The sequence below is a fragment of the Capra hircus genome, chromosome 19 (genome assembly GCF_001704415.2).
Source record: "Capra hircus breed San Clemente chromosome 19, ASM170441v1, whole genome shotgun sequence".
NCBI classification, from domain to species: domain Eukaryota; kingdom Metazoa; phylum Chordata; class Mammalia; order Artiodactyla; family Bovidae; genus Capra; species Capra hircus.
The window spans coordinates 26984522-26993731 of record NC_030826.1 but is presented as its reverse complement, the minus strand read 5'-3'; positions in this window follow the sequence as shown (position 1 = coordinate 26993731).

Below are 9210 nucleotides of genomic sequence, written 5' to 3'. Positions count from 1 at the left end.
TGGCGGTCCCGTGGTTAGGACTCCTAAGTTTTCACTGCCAAGGGTACAGGTTCCACCCCATTTGGGGAACCAAGATCCTGCACCAAAACAAGGAAAAAAAAAGAGCTGAGGATATCCTGTAGGGACCCAGGTATAGGGCACTCAAACGCCACAGTGACTTCAGAGAGTTTGAATCTACAGAGTCAGACATGGACCAGGAGGTAGGTAAATAATTACATACAGAGGGTTGTGAACCGGGATTTGGGATGACATTACAAAAGCCTTAACTAATTGGCTGCAGAGGGAGGCAGGATGGTCAGGAAGGCACCACTGAGGAAGATGTTTGATTTGACTTGTTAAAAATGAGTCAGGAAGCTAATCTGGTGGCTCGTGGTAAAGAATCTATCTGCCAATGCAGGAGACATAGTCTCGATCCCTGCTCTGAGATCCCATATGCGGCAGAGCAACTGAGCTGTGCGCCAGAACTATTGAGCCAGTGCGCTAGAGCCTGCGAAATGCAACTATCGAGCCCAAGTGCCGCAACTACTGGAGAAGGCGATGGCACCCACTCCAGTCCTCTTTTGCCTGGAAAATCCCATGGACGGAGGAGCCTGGCAGGCTGCAGTCCACGGGTCGCTAAGTGTCCAACACGACTGAGCGACTTCACTTTCAATTTTCACTTTCGTGCATTGGAGAAGGAAATGGCAACCCACTCCAGTGTTATTGCCCGGAGAATCCCAGGGACAGGGGAGCCTGGTGGGCTGCCGTCTCTGGGGTCACACAGAGTCAGACATAACTGAAGCGACTTAGCAGCAGCAGCCGCAGCTACTGAAGCCAACTTGTTCTATAGCCCACGCTTGGCAACAAGAGAAACTACTGCACTGGGAGGCCCTCGCACCACAACTAGAGAGTAGCCCTCGCTCTCTGCAACTAGAGAAAGCCCGAGGAGCAACGAAGCCCCAGCACAGCCAAAAATAAAAATACAGAAAATACATTTTAACAACAGCAACAGCAAAAAAATTTGTAAGAATTAGCAAGGTGTAAATCCCTACATTTATGCCCAACCAGTTTGTCACAAGGATGCCAAGTCAAATGTGTTTTCAACAAATACTGCTAAGACAGCTGGAGTGTCACATATAAAAGAATGGAGTTGGTGACCTAAATGGGAAGAAAACCCAAAAAAGAGCATTATATGTATATGCATAGCTGATTCACTTTGCTGCACAGCAGAAACTAACACAATATGGCAAAGCAACTGTACTCCAACTTGAAAAAAATTGAGGTTAGATCCCTACTTCACACTATATGGAAAAGTTAATCCCAAATAGATCATAGACCTAAATGTAAGAGCTGAAACTATAAAACTCTTAGAAGAAAAAATAGGCCTATGTCTTTGCGACCTTGAATTAGGCAACGATTTCTGAGATATGAAACCAAAAGTTAAAAAGTTAAAAAAAAACTAATTCGATAAATTGGACTTCATCACAATTAAACACTTTTTTGCTTGAAAGAATACTATGAAAAAAGTGAAAAGACAACCCATTATTTGCAAATCATATCTCTGCGACTGTATCCAGAAGAAAGAACTCTTACAGCCTAATCATAAAAAGACAAACAACTGAATTTAAAGATGGGCAAAGGGTTTAAACAGACATTTCTCTAGAGAAGATGTACAAACGACCAGTAAGTATTGTTCCTTAAAATGTTAAAACACAAGAGTTTCACATAACCTCACAATTCCACTCTCTGGTATATATCCCAGAAAATCAAAACCTTGTTCACACAAAAATCTGTCCATGAATGTTCATAGCAGCATTATTCATTATAGCCCCCAAGTGAAAACAGCAAAAATGTCCATAAACTGATGAACTGATACGTAAAATGTGGTACGGTTATACAATGGAATATAGGTCTACCATAAAAAGAAATGAAGTACTGATACATGTTACCATATGGATGAGCCTTGAAAACTTCATGCTACATAAAAGAAGCTAACCACCACATAGTGTATGATTCAATTTATGTGAAATATCAAGAATAGGCAAATCTCGAGAGACTCAAAGCAGTTGTTGGGTAAGGTGAGGGGGAGGAGGGAATGGGAGCAATTGCTAATGGGGTTTCTTTTTGAAGTGATGAAATGTTTTGAAACGTTTTGAAACTAGATAGTGGTGAGGGTTTTCCAGGTGGCTCAGTGGTAAAGAATCTGCCTACCAATGCAGGAGACGCAAGGGACACGAGTCAGATTCCTGGGTCGGGACGATCCCCTGGAGTAGGAAATGGCAACCCACTCCAGTATTCTTGCCTGGAGAATCCGCATGGACAGAGGAGCCTGGCGGGCTACAGTCCGTGGGGTCACAAACATTTGGACACGACTGAGCACAACACAACATACAGAGGATTGCACAACTTTGTGAATATCCTAAAAACCTCTGAATTTTACCCTCTAAAAGGGTGAGGATTGTTATATATGAATTATATCTCAATAAAGCTGTCATTTAAAGAGGGAGAGAGACTTCCAGCTTCCTGTCTGGCATGTAAGGAGCTTGGAAGTTGTCATTCCATCCTAAAGAGTAGAAAGCTGAACAAAATGAATCAACACCTTTTTTTTAGATCCATTAGAGAATTGGGGTCAGAGCATAAGCCTCTGCCTGCCCACCCTCCCAGTTGGAGAGATAGACAGGAACATACAAAGAATTACAACTTAACCAGAGCAGAAACATGTCAACAGACGCCTCCACTACAACCCCATTAGGGTAGGAATATCAAAACACTGGCGGTCCAGAATTTAAGACTCCGCGCTTCCACTGCAGGGGGCACGAGTGCAGTCCTTGTACGGAAGCGAAGATTCTGCATGCTGAACAATGCAGCCAAAATTAAAAAAAGAGACAAACGAAACACTCCTGGCCATTGAATTACTGGAGGCTCAGTGTGGACAAACCTAAGGGTTTAAAACTCCAGGGGGCCCAGGCTTAGATGCAGTGGCCCTTTCTTTGTGAGTTTTACCTCCAGGAACTCCACCAGATTCTTAACGTGACGATCAGAGAAAAATCTTCTGCTTCTGTCAGGAGGAGAGGAAAAGCAGCCATTTTGAGACACCCTCAGAGCATTCTGTTCTTCATGAGATCTGCCCTCAAGAGAAGCTATTTTACCAGAGCATAACCCACCTGGGAGAAAGGAAATACCCAATCCTAGCGCTAACAATCCCATCCCCAAAACTGGAGGAACACCTGTGAAGTTTGTAGCCCAGGGCATCGGCTCACTAAAATAGTGAGACCTACCCATTGGCTGTAGAATGCTTCCCTTCCCCTACGCACAGACCGCAACATCACTGAAGGCCTGTTTATAGCAATTCCTTTTACCCAGTGCATCTTGTCTGGTTTTCAGCAACAATTTACAAGGCATGCTAAAAGTTAGAACAGTTCGAAGAGACACAGCAAGCATGGAAACCAGAGTCAGATAAGTTTAAAACTGTGGTGGGGAACTTCCCTGGTGATCTAGTGGTAAAGAATCTGCCTGCCAATGCGGGGGACATGGGTTCAATCACTGGTCCAGGAGCTAAGATCCTACATGCCCTGGGGAAACTAAGCCCATGCACCACGATTACTGCCGTTGCTCTGCAACAAGAGAAGCCACTGCAACGAGAAGCCCTCACATCGCAACTGGAGGGTAGCCCTTCATTCACCACAACTAGAGAAAAGCCCTCATGCAGCCACAAAGAACCAGCACAGGCAAAAATGAATAATACAATTAAGAAAAGAAAAAGAAGAACTCACTTCACAGTTCCAGGACTGGGGCAAGGTGCGCCAGGAGGCTGTGTGTTCTCTGAATCAGCATTAGATATATGGTGCTGATTCTCTGATAGCCAGGATTCATGGGTCCAGGAATCAAGGGAGTGGCACACTATTTCCCCTAATGACTCATCAGCAAGATTTTTGCTTCCTGTTCCTGTGACTTTATGCTCTGCTGACCTAGACGTCTTCTTCCAGAGGGAAGGATGCTTCCACCCGGAGGCCCCATAAAGATTTCATTGAACTTGAAGTTAAGACTGCCACCCAGCCACTTTGGCCATCTCATGACTCAACAGGCAAAGAAGGGAGTTATGATGTCGGCTGGCTAGAGTGACAGATCCTGACTGCCAAGCAGAAACTGGGCTGCTATCGACTGGAGGTAAGGAAGAGTGTGTATGGGCATCTCTTAGTATTACCCTGTTCTGCAATTAAAGTCAATGGAAAATGACAACAATCCAAGGGAGGAAGGGTTAGTAATGGTCCAAAACCCTTCAAGAATGAGGGTTTGGGGACTTCTCTGGTGGGCCAGTGGTTAAGACTCAGCGTCCACTGCCCAGATTCAATCCCTAGTCAGGGAACTAAGATCTCATAAGCTGTGTGGTGTGGCAAAATAAATAAATAAATAAATATTATAGATAAATGAAGAGATTCAAAAATGAAGGTGTGGGTCATCCCAGCAAGTAAAGAATCACAACCACCTGAGGTGCTTGCTGAAGGTAAAGACATTACAGAATGGTTAGAAGGTAGTTATAAATGCCAGCTATGAACTGAGCGACTTCACATGAACACATGGCTAGTTATAGCTATAACTGTTATGAATATTTCATTTTTTGATAATGTTTGTATGTGTATCTCTGTTTTCTTTCCTCTCTTATTGCCTTATCATGTAACTGAAGATGTATTGACTTTACATCATAGCTTTTAAGTCAAAAGTGAAAGTCACTCAGTCGTGTTCAACTCTTTGCATCCCCATGGACTATACAGTCCATGGAATTCTCCAGGCCAGAATACTGGAGTGGGTAGCTTTTCCCTTCTCCAGGGCATCTTCCCAACCCAGGGATCGAACTCAGGTCTCCCATATTGCAGGTGGATTCTTTACCAGCGGAGCCACAAGGGAAGTCCAAGAATACTGGAGAAGGTAGCCCATCCTTTCTCCAGCAGATCTTCCTGACCCAGAAATTGAACTGGGGTCTCCTACATTGCAGGCAGATTCTTTACCAACTGAGCTATCAGGGAAGCTATCATAGCTTTCAAGTATCGTTAATTTTACATCAGAGTATTTAAGTTAGGGCATATCAAGAAGAGTAAATACCACTCAAGGACTTTACCTCTTTTGCTGGGGAAGAGGTTAGTGTATTTTCAGCTGTACACATGACAGTTGTATCATGGAATTATGATCTTGTTATTATCTTTATTTGGAGATTAAATATGGTTGAAAGAGATGCACTGGGGTACAAATTGAAAAGGGGTGGACTGGTCATGGTTATTTTATGTGTCAACTTGACTGACCACAAAGTGCCCAGGTTCAATATTATTTCTGAGTGTGTCTGTAAAGGTGTTCTTGATGAGATTAGCATTTGAACTGGTAGACCCAGTAAAGCAGATGGCACTCCCCAGTGTGGGTGGGCATCATTCAATCCATCAAAGGCCTGAATAGAACAAAAGACGGAGGAAGGAGAAAGTCACCCCTTTTCTTTCCAGCCTCACTTGGTTGAGCTGGGACATCTCATCTAATCTTCTCAGGCCTTTGAACTTGGCCTGAAAACACCCGTGGTTTTCTTGGGTATCCAACTTGCCAATGGGTGATCATGAAAATCATCCATTTTCAGCCTCCGAAATATATACATATACACACACATAGTCATGCTACTGAGTCTCTGGAGAACTCTGACCAATATAAAAATCAAGCAACGTCCACAAAAGTATGAGAGAAAGAAGTATCCAGCCAAGATATGCTTTCAGTTTTGAAGGCTACAGAAGAGTTTCAAAAATAAAAGATTCAGGGACTATAATGAAGCAATTATGAGCCCTTTCTGAAAAACATCCTAGAGAGATGAATAAAAAAGATGATAGGGAAGCGGCAGTGATAAGATTAAAGATGAGCCATTTAAATACATTGATAAGAGGGCATAACTGCAGGGATTATATTTGCAGAACAGAAAGTAAAGATTATAAAACCTGACCAAAAAAGGATAAAAGCCATAATTGCGAGGTAGGATGGCCATCAGCTGATTAGAGAGCCTACATAGCTTTCCTACTTGAAAAGACTAAATTTGTGGATTAAATATTTTGTAAAAAAAAAAAAGAAAATAAAGAAAATAAACACTACTGAGCTGGCGTAAATAGAATTATTTCTACAGAGGCCGAAAATGCAGTAAACTCGGGAAGCCTGGGAGGTAAGTGAGCACCTAAGTCAGCTTTTCTCCCCAAGGGTTACTGTGAAAGACAGGAGACCTTGAGTTTTGTCCAGACTGTTTTCTGGGCTGCAAGGGACAGGAGATAAAGCCCAAGGCTCCGCCAAGATAGTGGGAGATTTCAGCACGTAATCAGGGCCTCCTGCAAGCTCAATATAAAGACACATAAAAACCAAAACCCAAACCCATTTTAGGAAGGAAGGAGCAAGGGAACTTGCCTGGCTCAACCTTGACTGGAAGGGAAAAATAATCTTTCTTGAAAACCTGAAACGACAACCCAGCCCTTCCATAGTTTGTACTGCAATTCACCCAGTTGAGGAGCTTAAGAAAACTTTCACAAAATGCAAAGGGTTCCCAGGTTCCTAGTACAGCTTCAGGCTGGCAGAAAGCAAATATACATTTTCTCTACAGGTAGGTCACTTCCATCAAAGATTCAAAGTTCTCCCAAAGATTAAGTTCCAAGGAAAGAGAGCAGCTTACAATCTAAAGCAATAAAACACACAAGCCTTAAATGAGGCATCATGAGTCATCGGAAGAGACGAGAGACCACAGAATGACACCTGCGAAGACCAGCACTGTGTCCAGTCACACTGCAGCCAGAGGCAAACATGGGGTCGTGGTGGGGGATTCATACAGATCCTTTCAGAATTTAAAATGTTACTATTTGGGGACCTCCCTGGCAATTTTAGGGGCATCCCTGTGGCTCAGATGGTAAAGAATCTGCCTTCAATGCGGGTGACCTGGGTTCAACCCCTGGGTTGGAAAGATCCCTTGGAGAAGGGAATGGCTACCCACTCCAGTATTCTGGCCAGGAGAATTCCATGGACAGAGGAGTATGGCAGGCTACAGTCCATGGGGTAGCAAAGAGCAGGACACAACTGAGCGACTTTCACTTCTGGCAATTCAGTGGTTAAGACTTCACCTTCCAATGTAGGGGGTGCAGATTTGATCTCTGATCAGGAAGCGAAGATCCCCTTGGGGCCAAAAGACAAAACATAAAACACAAGCAATACTATATCAAATTCAATAAAGATTTTGAAAATGGTCCACACCCGAAAAAAATAAAAATCTTTAAAAACTGTTACTCTTTACTCCATCATGGATTTTTACATTAATTTTAATTTTTAAAATACTGCATTAAAGTATCATTTATGAGTTTTTTTTGTTGCCCCTTAAATTTGGTCCCTGTGGAGAGAGCCCTGTTTGCCGCTCCTGAGACTGGCCCTGGCGAAGAGTTCACTTATCTAATTGCCATTTGTAATAAGATGGATGGATCTGGAGGACATTATGCTAAGTGAAATAAGTCAAACAGAAATATTACGCAGGGATTTTGCTAGAGGTTGGGGTACAGGTTTGATTCCTAGATGGGGAACTACAATCTGGCATGCCACATGCACAGCCCAAAAAAGTAATAAATACTGCTGCTGCTACTACTAAGTCACTTCAGTCGTGTCCGACTCTGTGTGACCCCATAGACAGCAGCCCACCAGGCTCCCCTGTCCCTGGGATTCTCCAAGCAAGAACATTGGAGTGGGCTGCCATTTCCTTCTCCAATGTATGAAAGTGAAAAGTGAAAGTGAAGTCGCTCAGTCGTGTCCGACTCTTGGCGACCCCATGGACTGCAGCCTACCAGGCTCCTCTGTCCATGGGATTTTCCAGGCAAGAGTACTGGAGTGGGGCGCCATTGCCTTCTCCAATGATAAATACTACATAATCTTATTTATATGCCAAATCTAAACCAAACAGAACAAAAACTATACTCATAGAAAAGGCAATTAGATTTGTGATTACCAGGTGAGGGTGGGGGATGGAGGAATTACATGAAAGTGGTCAAAAGGTACAAAGTTCCAGTTATAAGATAAGTAAAGTACTGGGAATGTCACGTATACAACATGACGACGGCTATACGGTATACTGGAAAGTTGTTAAGAGTAAATCCTGGGCTTCCCTGGTGGTCTAGTGGTTGGGAATCCACCTGCCAATGCAGGGGACATGGGTGTCAACCCTGGTCTGGGACGATCCCACACGCTGTGGGGTAGCTGAGCCCGGGTGTCACAACTACTGAGCCAGAGCTCCAGAGCCTGCAAACTTCAACTATTGAGCTCACATGAAGCAACAACTGAAGCCCGGGCGCCTTGAGTCCATGCTCCGCAACGAGAGGCACAGCAATGAGAAGCCCACTCACTGCAACTAGAGAAGCCTGTACATCATCAAAGACCCAGGGCAACCAGAATAAATAAAATAAATCCAAAATAAATAAATAAATTCGGAGTTACCACCAAAGAAAGAGCCGTTTCTATTTAAACTTCTATGCTTCTATATGATGAAAGACCTGTCTGGGATTATGTTCACCAACTGCCAACCGTAATTCAGAGGATTTGGGACATGTTCTGCCATGCTTGCATCTTTTACAATAAACATTTCCTTTTATAACAAGTCACTAAATAGATAGCCAACACAAATTTGCTGTATGGCTCAGGAAACTCAAACAGTTGCTCTGTATCAACCTAGAGGGGTGCGATGGGGAGATGGGAGGGAGGTTCAATAGAGAGGGGATATATGTATACCTCTGGCCGATTCATATTGAGCTTTGACAGAAAACAACAAAATTCTGTAAAGCACTTAATTATCCTTCAGTAAAAGATAAAATCTAGCCACTTTAAAAAACTCATCTATCAAAACAATTTAAGACCTTGATTAAATATTGTAAAATGGTACCTACCATCTATAATCTTAGTAAATAGATCTTGGCCATATTACTTTCCAAACTATTTGAAATATTTCAGAGGGTTCGCAGATGGCTTAGTGGTGAGGATTCTAGGCTTTCACTGCCAGGGACCCAGGGTTTAATCCCTAGTCAGGGAACTGAGATCCCACAAGCTGTGTGGCCAAAGTATGAGTATAAAAAAGAACTCATCAAACAAAATATGACATGGCCAACTGAAAATAGAAAATTATCAGGAAGTCCTTTAACTTCAGCTTTAAAAACTACCCTAGTATTCATAATCTCATTGTTGGTTTGAGGCCAA